Source organism: Carlito syrichta, unplaced genomic scaffold (genome assembly GCF_000164805.1).
Source record: "Carlito syrichta isolate Samal-C Ts95f unplaced genomic scaffold, Tarsius_syrichta-2.0.1 Scaffold288191, whole genome shotgun sequence".
Classification (NCBI taxonomy): Eukaryota; Metazoa; Chordata; class Mammalia; order Primates; family Tarsiidae; genus Carlito; species Carlito syrichta.
In genome coordinates, this window is record NW_007232287.1 from 115351 (window position 1) to 127068 (window position 11718).

Below are 11718 nucleotides of genomic sequence, written 5' to 3' on the forward strand. Positions count from 1 at the left end.
GCCTCAGCCTTCCAAGTAGCTGGAACTACAGGCATGTGCTACCACGCCCGGCTGATTTTTTGATTTATTGTAGAGATAAGGTCTCCCCGCCCAGGCGGGTCTCGAACCTGCGGGCTCAGGCAATCCACTCACCTCAGCCTCCCAAAGGCACGGGATTACACGCTGAGCCATCAAGCCCGGGTTATTATTTTATTATATGCATCTTAGGTATGAGTTCCTAAGGCCCTTTTTATTTGCCTAAGGGAAATTCTGCTCCCATATGATCCAGTTAATTTGTACTGCCACCTCATTCATAAACCCTTATTTAGAGTAAACTCCCAAACCTAGCCAATGTCTTACACATGTTTGGTTTTTAGTGATAAATTAAATCGGATTTTTTGGTTTTTGTTTTTGTTTTTTCTTTGAGTCAGAGTCTCACTTTGTTGCCCAGGCTGGAGTGCAGAGGTACACTCATGGCCACTGCAGTCTCAATCTGCTGGGCTCAGGTGATCCTTCTGCTTCAGCCTTTGAAGTAGTTGGAACTATAGGCACACACTACCCTGCCGGGCTTATTTTTTTTATTTATTTATTGTAGAGACGAGGTCTTACCAAGTTGTCCAGGATGGTCTTTGAACCCCTGACCTCAGGCAATGCTCTCACCTCCGCCTCCCAAAGTGCAGGAATTGCAGACTTGATTCACTGCGCCCGGTGTACTTTCAAGGCAAGTAAAATATATGGTTTTCTCACATCGAGATCATCATAAAAAATTGATTGGAGGCACATTAAAAATCATTAGCCAAAACCAAGATATTATTACCATTATTACAAGCTACTATCATTGTAATTTAAAAATCTAAAGTGAATTTTTATAATCAAGAAAAAAAGCTACTCTCTATCCCATAATTATTTCTATGGATAACACAAAAGATGTTTTTCCAAAGACACAGCATTTACTAAATTAGCCAAAAGGGACTCTACGCAATAATGATGAAATATAGTCAATGGAAAACAAGTAGGCTACGTTATTTGATCACCACTATGCACTGTGCATGTTACTTTAAATTTGCCTCTCATACCAAATCTGTCGCTCTTTAAGATTACTCCATCCACATTTTATTCAGCTTCAGAGATCTACAAGCAGTTAGTATTTTCAAAAAGACCTAATGCTAGAAACATTCCACTTCAATACAATTACACTATAAGAAGTTATATTTTATCCCATTAAAAATATTTCCAGCCGGTCTCGGTGGCTCAGCCTGTAATCCCGTGCCTTTGGGAGGCCGAGGTGAGTGGATTGCCTGAGACCGCGGGTTCGAGACCCGCCTGGACAACTTCGCGAGACCTCATCTCTACAATAAATCAAAAAATTAGCTGGGCGTGGTAGCGCACACCTGTAGTTCCAGTTACTTGGAAGGCTAAGCGGAAGGATCGCCGGAGCCCAGCAGGTCGAGGCTGCGGTGGCCGGGAGCGGCCACTGCACTCCAGTCTGGGCGACAGAGTGAGACTCCAACTCAAAATATATATATTTCCAGAAGCCAGGCATGGTGACTCACACTTATAATCCCAGCACTTTGAGAGGCTGTGGGGAGAGGATTGCCTGAGCCATGGGTTCAGTATCAACCTGGGCGACTTGGTGATACTTCATCTCTACAATAAATCAAAAAGTTAGCCAAGCGTGGTGGCACGTGCATGTAGTTCCAGCTACCTGAAAAGCTGAGGCAAAAGGATCGCCTGAGCCTAGTAGGTTGAGGCCTTCGTGCCCCTGAGCATGCCACTGCTCTCCAGCCTAAGCAACAGAGTAAAACTCCAACTCATAAATAAATAAATAAATTTCCAGAAAAATGTGTATAAACAAAGATGGTATGTATTAATAACATCTGCTAGGAAGACACCACCCATTTTATAAAGAAGCAGCTATATTTATTTGAAAGCTTCATAAAATCAGTGTTAAATAATAAAAAAAATCTTATCAAGATGTTTTCTGTATACATGTTTCTGACAAGAATGACTACAGTCATTGATTTCAATACCTCAAGACATGTCCAAGTAACAATTTCCAAGGTTAATTCAAACTAAAAAAAAAAAATGGCAATTTAAATTATCTACTCTACTTTAAAAAGTATTTATATAAAATGACAAAAACTTTTATAAATTAGACTGAACTAGTAAACGTTTTTGCTGAAAAGTACTAACACTTCTAAAATCTTAGTGTCTTCTCAAACTGATGACATTTCATCTTCTTGGAAACAAATATAAATAAAAACTAGAAAGCAAGTCAGGGACTTGAAAACAGGGACTTGAAAGCATCAAATTAAAGAGTAAAATGCCGGCTGGGCAGGTGGCTCAAGCCTATATAATCCCAGCAATTTGGGAGGCCAAGGTGAGAAGACTGCCTGAGCCCATGGGTTCAAGACCTGCCTGGGCAACTGAGACTTCACCTCTACAGTAAATCAAAAATTAGCTGGGTGTGATAGCACACACCTGTAGTTCCAGCTACTTGGAAGGCTGGGGCGGAAGGATCGCCTGAGCCCAGCAAGTTGACGCTGGGGTGGCCGTGAGTATGCCACTGCACTCCAGCCCGGGCAATGAAGTAAGACTCTCACTCAAAAAAAAAAAGACTGAACAGTTCTACAGGCAGGGTACAATAGCTCACACCTGTAATCCTAAAACTGGGAAGCTAAGGCAGGAGAATCGCTCAAGCCCAGAAGGGTTTTTTTTGTTTGTCTTTTTGGTTTTTTTAGTTAGTTGGAGTCTCATTCTGTCACCCAGGCTGGAGGGCAGTGGCACGCTCCTGGCCACTGCAGCCTTGACATGCTGGGTTCAGGCAATCCTTCCACCTCAGCCTTCCAAGTAGCTGGAACTACAAGCACACACCACCATGCCCATCTAAGTTTTTCATTTATTGTAGAGATGAGGTCTCACCAATTTGCCCAGGCTGGTCTTGAACCCATGGGCTCAAGGTCCAGGAGTTTCAAGACCAGTCTAGACAACACAGCAAAAACTAGTCTCTACAAAAAAAAGTCAGAAAAGGAGCCAGGCTTGGTGGTGTGTGCCTGTAGTCCAACTACTCAGAAGGCTGAGGCAGAAGGACCGCTTGAGCCCAGGAGTTTGTGGCTGAGGTGGCCATGAGCAGCTCGCCACTGCACTCCAGCCTGGACTACAATGACACAAAGTACCTATATATGTTAAAGGAAATGGATTCAAATGTAGATTTTGCAATGAAACATTCTGGTCTATCATATTCTTTTGCAAATTTCTCCAACACTCATTTGCAGATTGCCATATATTTAAAAATGTGGTATACTCTTTGGCATTCCAGATCCTATACTGCTTCATAACAACAGGTCATTACTAACTATTATCAATTCAGTTGTGCAGTGTCTCTCTCTGCTACCCGAGTACTTTGTTTTATACACTGTTGTATCCTCAGCATCTAGAATAGTGCCTGACACAAAATGGAGATTCTACATATATCTGCAGGGTAGACACCTATCACACACTAAATGCGTAATAAATTATGTGCCAAATACTCCACAAGTAATTGTGGAGTAATTGGAACCACTATTGCCCCCTTTTATAGATGAGAGAGCTAAAGTGGTAAGATGTTAAATAAATCCTATTGTTAGGTGTTTCAATTTAATAGCAATAAAGTTGAGTATTCACCCAACCCAAAGTACTATGTTAGATATTTACAAAGATCTAAATAAGCAAAACTGTCCTGCCCTTACCATTCCACAGCAGAAAAGATGAAGTAAGCACTCAAATAACATGGAATAACATTAGAACAGTTCAAAGGACTCTTTAATAGAAATTATTTCATCCGCACCTTAGAACAACACTTCAGGGTAATTCCTAGCTGTTTTGCAGTGGTGAACTAAGATTCAAAGGTATTACACAAAATTGTAATAAGTAGCAATATTAAGATTCGAACTGTATTTTTTTTAAGATTAGAAAATAGGAGCCGGGCTCGGTGGCTCAGCCTGTAATCCCGCGCTTTGGGAGGCTGAGGTGAGTGGACTGCCTGAGCCCGCGGGTTCGAGATCCACCTGGGCAGCGAGACCTCATCTCTACAATAAATCAAAAAATCAGCCGGGCGTGGTAGCGATGCCTGTAATTCCGGCCACTTGGAAGGCTGAGGCGGGAGAATCGCCGGAGCCCAGCAGGTTGAGGCTGCGGTGGCCGGGAGCGGCCACTGCACTCCAGTCTGGGTGACAGAGTGAGACTCCAACTCAAAAAAAAAAAAAAAAAATAGGGGCCAAGATCAGTGGTTCAGCCTGTAATCCCAGCGCGCTTTGGGTGGCCGAGGTGAGTGGATTGCCCAAGTCCGCGGGTTTGAGACCCCCCTGGGCAACTTGGCGAGACCTCATCTCTACAATAAATCAAAAAATTAGCCGGGTGTCTTAGTGCGCACCTGTAGTTCCAGCTACTCGGAAGCCTGAGGCGGAAGGATCGCCGGAGCCCAGCAGGTGAGGCTGTGGTGGCCGGGAGCGGCCACTGCACTCCAGACTGAGCAACAGAGTGAGACTCCAACTCAAAAAAAAAAAAAAAAAGAAAAAAATAGTTTGTTTATAAAGAAAATGAGAGAGAGAGAAAGAGGAGATTCACGTGCCCAAGGTAGAAGCGGAGGCCAAAATCAGGAAACATGGCCTGGCCACAGCCCGAACATGACGTGGCCACACCATACCTTAGCATGGCAATAACCTGGCAATGGCATGCCAAAGGCCTGAACTTTGTTTTTTGATACCAGATTACAATTCTTTACACTGCAATATTCTACATCCCTCCAACTATAGAACAGCGCCATAAAGGGGGAGGAAGGGAGGAGGAACACAAACAAGGAAATTAAAGGACAAAGGAGGAGGATATGGTGGCTCACGCCTGTAACCCCAACACTTTAGGAGGGGCAGGAGCATCGGGGGAGCCCAGGAGTTAGAGACCAGCCTGGGTAACATTATGAGACCTCGTCTCTACAAAAAAAGAAAAAGTCGGCTGGGCTCAGTGGCTCAGCCTGTAATCCCAGCAGTTTGGGAGGCCGAGGAAGTGAACTGCTTGAGCCTGCAGGTTCAAGACCAGTCCAGGCAACATACCAAGAGCTCCTCTCTGTGACAAATAAAAAATTAGCTGGGCGTGGTAGCGCACGCCTGTAGTTCCGGCTACTTGGAAGGCTGAGGCAGAAAGATCGCTGGAGCCGAGCAGGTTGACACTGGGGTGACCATGAGTGTGCCACTGCACTCCAGCCTGGGTGACAGAGTGAGACTCTGACAAAAAAAAAATAAAAGAAAGAAAAAGTCAAAAATTTAACTGGGCATGGTGGCATGCACGTGTAGTCCCAGCTACTTAGAAGGCTGAGGTGGTAGGATCGCCTAAGCCCAGAAGCTGGAGGCTACGGCGAGCTGTGATCATGCCACGACACTATTAGACTACAGCCTAGACAGGAGACTATGACTCAAAAAAAAAAAAAGAGGACAAAAAAGTTAAACTCAAGTTGAAGAAAGACAGGAAAGCATTCATTGTGGCATTCTGATGGACTTAAAGGGTTTGTCTCAGTCAACAAAAATGTGAAGCAGCTATCACGTATGAGAGCATGAATAAAAACAGGAAAAGCTTCTCTGCCTAGTGAAGATATTTGATGAAAAAAACGTGAGCAGGTGTATTTAGGTCATAAAAAGGCACTGTGACTTCCTCCTTGTTCTCCCTCAGATCATTTGCTCTGTGAGAAATGAACTACTATGTCCTAAGGACACACAAACAGCCTAACGAAGTAACAGAAGTGAAGACTTGGTGAGCTAAGGCTTGCTGCCCAAGAACTATATAAGTGAGCCATCTTGGAATTGCATTTCCAACCCAATCAAGCCTTCAGAAGACTACACTACTGAACTGCAACCCCAAGAGACCCTGAGCCTCTAAGTCACTACATTTGGGGAAAATCTGTTACCCAGCAACATATAATTAATACAACAAACAAGATATGAAATCTCTAACTCTGTTTACATTAGAGTCAACAGAACTTTCTGCTTGGAACTATGGCAAACCATTCACCTTATAATTAAAAACCTAAGCGCACTATGCAAGATGGATGAAGTGGGAGGTATTCTGTCTTCCTATCTCCCACAAGACTCAGTAAAAAGTCCTGCACAAGGCCGGGCACAGTGGCTCACAACTATAATCCAAGTATTTTGGGAGGCCGAGGTGAGAGGATTGCCTGGGCCCACGGGTTCGAGACCAGCCTGAGCAACTTGGTAAGCCCTCATTCTACAATAAATCAAAAAATAAGCCTGGCACAGTGACACATGCCTGTAGTTCCAGCTACTAGGATGGGGTTGAGGCAGAAGGATCGCCTGAGCCCAGCAGATCGAGGCCATGGTGGCTGTGAGCATGACACTGAACTCCAGCTTGGGTGACAGAGTGAGACTACAACTCAAAAAAGAAAAAAAAGGCCCCGCACATAGTAAATATCTGTGCTTGATAGTAGCTTAGCCTACATACAGGGTTCCCTAGCTGACCTCATGTCAAGAAATCTTAACATTTCTTAAAAGTAAAGTGACTCCTAGCTGGGTGCAGTGGGTCACGCCTGTAATCCCAGCATTTTGGGAGGTGGAGGCGAGAGGATTGCCTGAGCTCAGGGGTTTAAGAACAGCCTAGGCAACTTGGGGAGACCTCGTCTCTATAATAAATCAAAAAATTAGCCAGGTGTGGTGGCACACACTCACACTTCCAGCTACTTGGAAGGCTGAGGCGGAAGGATTATCTGGACCCAGCAGTTGAGGCAGCAGTGGTGGCCATGAGCATGCCACTGCACTCCAGCCTGGATGACAGATTAAGACTACAACTCAAAAAAAAACGCTCCTTTGGAATCGCTCCATATAAATTCAATATTGAGCCGGGCTCAGTGGCTCAGCCTGTAATCTCGTGCCTTGGGAGGCTGAGGTGAGTGGACTGCCTGAGCCCGCAGGTTCGAGACCCGCCTGGGCAACTTGGTGAGACCTCATCTCTACAATAAATCAAAAATCAGCCTGGCGTGGGAGCGCGTGCCTGTAATTCCAGCTACTCGGAAGGCTGAGGCGGAAGGATCGCCGGAGCCCAGCAGGTCGGGGCTCAGCAGGTCGGGGCTGCGGTGGCCGGGAGCAGCCACTGCACTCCAGTCTGGGCGACAGAGTGAGACTCCAACTCAAAAAAACAAAGTTAGGCCAGGCAAGGTGGCTCAAGCATGTAATCCCAGCACTTTGGGAGGCGAGGGTGGGAAGACTGCCTGAGCTCAAGAGTTCAAGACCACCCTGTGCAACTTGGTAAGACCTTGTTTCTACAATAAATCAAAAAATACAAGCCAGGCATGGTAATGCATGCCTGTGGTTCCAGCTACATGGAAGGCTGAGGCAGAAAGATAGCGTGACTCCAGTATGTCGAGGCTGCGGTGGCCGTCAGTGTGCCACTGCACTCCAGCCTAGACAACAGAGTGAGACTCCGTCTCAAGCAAAAAAACACAATTTAAAAGTTTAGTCTCTACTGGAAGAAGATCCTCCCATCATACTACTGGACAATTAAGCAATATAAATAAGTCAGTATTCCCAATGTCAAAGCAATCTTAGTCACTCCTCCAAGTTTGCAACACATAGGGCTGGGAGTCCAAATTTTGACCCACAAAATGTTAAGGGCCTGTGGCCTTCACTGACCATTAACTTTCATACTACAGACTGCACATTCCTATCACAAAAATCCAAAGCCTGTTTAAGAGCTGATACAGGTATTCTGGTGATGACTACTGTACTACTTAGTTACTCTAAGCAAATTTTTTTTCACTACACTAATGGTATGTCCTATGTTTTACTGTTAAGTACTTATGTGTGAGTAAGTATAAGAAAATGACTGCTAAACTGGGGGCAGTGACTCAATCTTGTAATCCCAGCACTTTGTGAGGCTGAAGCAAGAGGACTGCCTGAGCCCAGGGGTTCAAGACCAGCCCGGGCAACTTAATAAGACCTTGTCTCTACAATAAATTTAAAAACTTAGTTAGGCATGATAGCACGCACCTGTAGATCCAGCTACTTAGAAGGCTGAGGCGAAAGAATTGCCTAAGCCCAGCAAGTTGAGGCTGTGGTGGCTGTGAGCATGCCACAGCACTCCAGTCTGGGCAACAGAGGTGAGACTCCAACTCAAAAAAAAAAAAAAGAAAGAAAGAAAATGACTGCTTATCTCCTTATGTATATATGCAAGTATTCCAAAACCCAAAGTACTCCTGGTCCCAAGCGTTTCAAGTAAGCAATACTCAACTTGGATATGACCTGGCCATTACCCCCATCCTTACACAACAACTTTTCACTTGATACCTGATCTATCCACAAATGCTTAAAGTGACCTTAAATTTACTAAGGTATGGTTTATATTCTAGTTGTAGGAAAAAAAACCAATATATATTCACAAAATATATGCTATATACATACACACATATCCATAAGAGGATATATATCACAAAATAGAGGCTGCTATTACCAGCTCACTTATATAGATAAGGTAAGAGTACTTTCAATGTATTATCTATTCAATTACCTTGTTCTAATTTGTAAACTAAAATGTTATAGGCATTTTAAAATCTAAAATTTCATTTAAAAGCTAATTTACTACTTGAAAGTGAGGTTATATCTTCTATTTCTTGGCATTAACTTTTTAGCATGTTCAGAAGTTTAACATTTAATTACTCTTTGGCTGACTCATTCATACAAATTTTTTAACTCTTTATATGAGCCGGGCTCAGTGGCTCAGCCTGTAATCCCATGCTTTGGGAGCCCATGGGTTCGAGACCCACCTGGGCAACTTGACGAGACCTCATTTCTACAATAAATCAAAAATTAGCCAGGTATGGTGGCGTGCGCCTGTAGCTCCAGCTACTTGGAAGGTTGAGGCGGAAGGATCGCCGGAACCCAGTAGGTCGAGGTTGCAGTGGCCGGGAGCAGTCACTGCACTCCAGCCTGGGTGACAGAGTGAGACTCCAAATCAAACTCTTTATATGACACTGTGCTAAAAAATTAATATAAAAAATTTTTAAACTCTTAAATTGATTTATCCTCTGAAAATAACCTAAACGGGAGTAATTTTTATTTTAAAAGTACTTAAAAGCCAAGCACAGTGGCTCAAGCCTGTAATCCCAGCACTTTGGGAGACCGAGGTCAGAGGACTGCCTGAGCTCAGGGGTTCGAGATCAGCCTGGGCAACTTGGTGAAACCTCATCTCTACAAAAAAAAAAAAATATATTAGCCGGGCATGGCAGTGCAGGCCTGCAGTTCCAGCTACCTGGAAGGCTGAGGCGGAAGGATTGCCTGAGCCCAGCAGGTGAAGGCTGCGGTGGCCGTGGCCGTGAGCATGTCACTGCACTCCAGCCTGGGCAACGGAGTGAGACACTGACTCAAGAAAAAAAAACCACAGAAGTACTCAAGCTTCACCAAAGACAAAAAAGTACTTATGCTTAAGCTCAAAGTAAAAGCTAGTTTTTAGTGGTTTCACACAGCACCTCCCCCAAAGAAAAGATTTACTATCTATAAAACCAGTAAAAATAAAATTACAGATCAACATCAAGTTATTCTAAATTTACCAAAATAATCACATTTATAAACTTACACTGGTTTTCAACAATTTTCTCCTGGGAGGGAATCAACTTTTTTCCTACCAATTAGCCAATTTTCATCACACGACCTTTCAGTACAAGTTTGTAAATGACACCTTAGGTCATAGCCTCTAATATCTACATCTTAATATTTAATTCTTTTTTTGAAAGTAGCACTTTAAAAGATTTAAAAGATTTCAACAAATTCTTAAGCATACTGAGAAACTCAAGTACAATATATTTCAAAATGCCAAAAAAACTGAATGAACATTCTAACTGAAACAAAATTTTAGTAGAGGCCTTGTAATAAAAATGCCTAAAAAAAATTTTTTTTTTTGAGTTGGAGTCTCATTCGGTCGCCCAGACTGGAGTGCAGTGGCCGCTCCTGGCCACTGCTCCCAGCCACTGCAGCCTCGACCTGCTGGGCTCCGGCGATCCTTCCACCTCAGTCTTCCGAGTAGGCGAATTACAGGCATGAGCTACCATGCCTGGCTGATTTTTAGATTTATTGTACAGATGAGGTCTCACTGCCCAAGTGGGTCTCGAACCCGCGGGCTCAGGTAATCCACTCACCTCAGCCTCCCAAAGGCGTGGGATTACAGGCTGAGCCATCGAGCCCGGCTAAAAATTTTTAAAAGCACATTAAACCTACAATATCCTTCCATCAGTTACAAATAAAGACTTCTATCATAAGATCTACCTATAAAATCCAGATTGGTGTAATCTGCAGGACATTTTATCAGAATTATGAATCCTTCTGAAATTCAGAGTAACTAGCAAAAAAAAAAAGGCATTTCAGAATTAAGACAATCAAGACCACAAACCAATTTCACTAATAAAACTTTTCTATACCAGTGACAAATTGCCCTAAAATGGTAAAAATAAAACAGTGATCTTAAAGTTTCTTAACCATTAAGAAGCACATATGCTTGGTAACCAAGTTTTAACCTTATTTGGATTTGTGACATCTGCATTTCACTCCTTACTCTGAAAAATGATGTAAAAACTAAACATCCAAGTGAATATCTAATAAATTTCAAATAAAGCCAAAACTCCACTTTCTGAAATACTATTTAATCAATAATTCACTGAATCCTGAAGTGATATAGCATAGATATTAACTAAAAACAAAACTCTCGCCGGGCTCAGTGGCTCAGCCTGTAATCCAATGCTTTGAGAGGCTGAGGTGGATTGCCTGAGCCCGCGAGTTCGAGACCCACCTAGGCAACTTGGTGAGACCTCATCTCTACAAAAAAATCAGCCAGGCGTGGTAGCACGCGCCTGTAATTCCAGCTACTTGGAAGGCTGAGGCGGAAGGATCACCGGAGCCCAGCAGGTCAAGGCTGTGGTGGCCGGGAACAGCCACTGCACTCCAGTCTGGGCGACAGAGTGAGACTCCGACTCAAAAAATAAAAAATAAAAATAAAACTCTGACACATACCACTTGTATTTAAGGTGAATTGTTCTAACTTTTGTCAAGTGGAAATCTCAGGGGACTTGAGAAGCTTTGTTCAGACCGAGCTTCAACATTTCCACACTATATTTATTGTCTTGAGTAAGACACTCAACTGCTTCTTCATCTGTTAAAAGAAGTCAAAATAACATCTTGCACCACAGTTATGAGGATGAAATGGAGACACTTAAAATTGTGCAATATTAGATAAATGTGTATATTCCAGGTAGATGAAAAACTGGTAGGTGCTGATTGTATAAACTAATGTCAACTTTAAAATACATAGTGGTATCAGTGGAGGAGGATATAGAGAAACGATAAATAGCAAGCTCTTCATTGTGCAGTTCACATCAATTTTTAATTTTCTGAGGACATTCTCCTTCCTGCCCATGACTACACAGTTCAGCACAATTTTTCTAAGGTTCGTACATTCGATTTTACCTCAACCAATATTTTTTTATATTTTCCTAACTATATATTAAAGTAAATGTCAAACAATCTAATGCCAGACTTTCAAAATACTCAGGACTTCGCATTCCTCATAGCCTTAAATATAAACTAAATTGTTCACTTTTGATCATTTAAGAATTGGGATTTCTAGAACTTTAAAATACTTAAAGCTTTTTAAATCGAAATCACTACTGACTTAAAAATTCTATTACTATACTTTTCTGGGAAACATGTTAAAAAA

General features: G+C 42.8%; 1 protein-coding gene across 2 annotated transcripts in view; it reads right to left on the reverse strand.

Annotated features, from left to right (window-relative positions):
- The window catches only part of AEBP2 (AE binding protein 2), an 81064-nt gene that overhangs the window by 67833 nt on the left and 1513 nt on the right, over positions 1-11718 (reverse strand). The gene's annotated exons all lie outside the window — the stretch shown is intronic.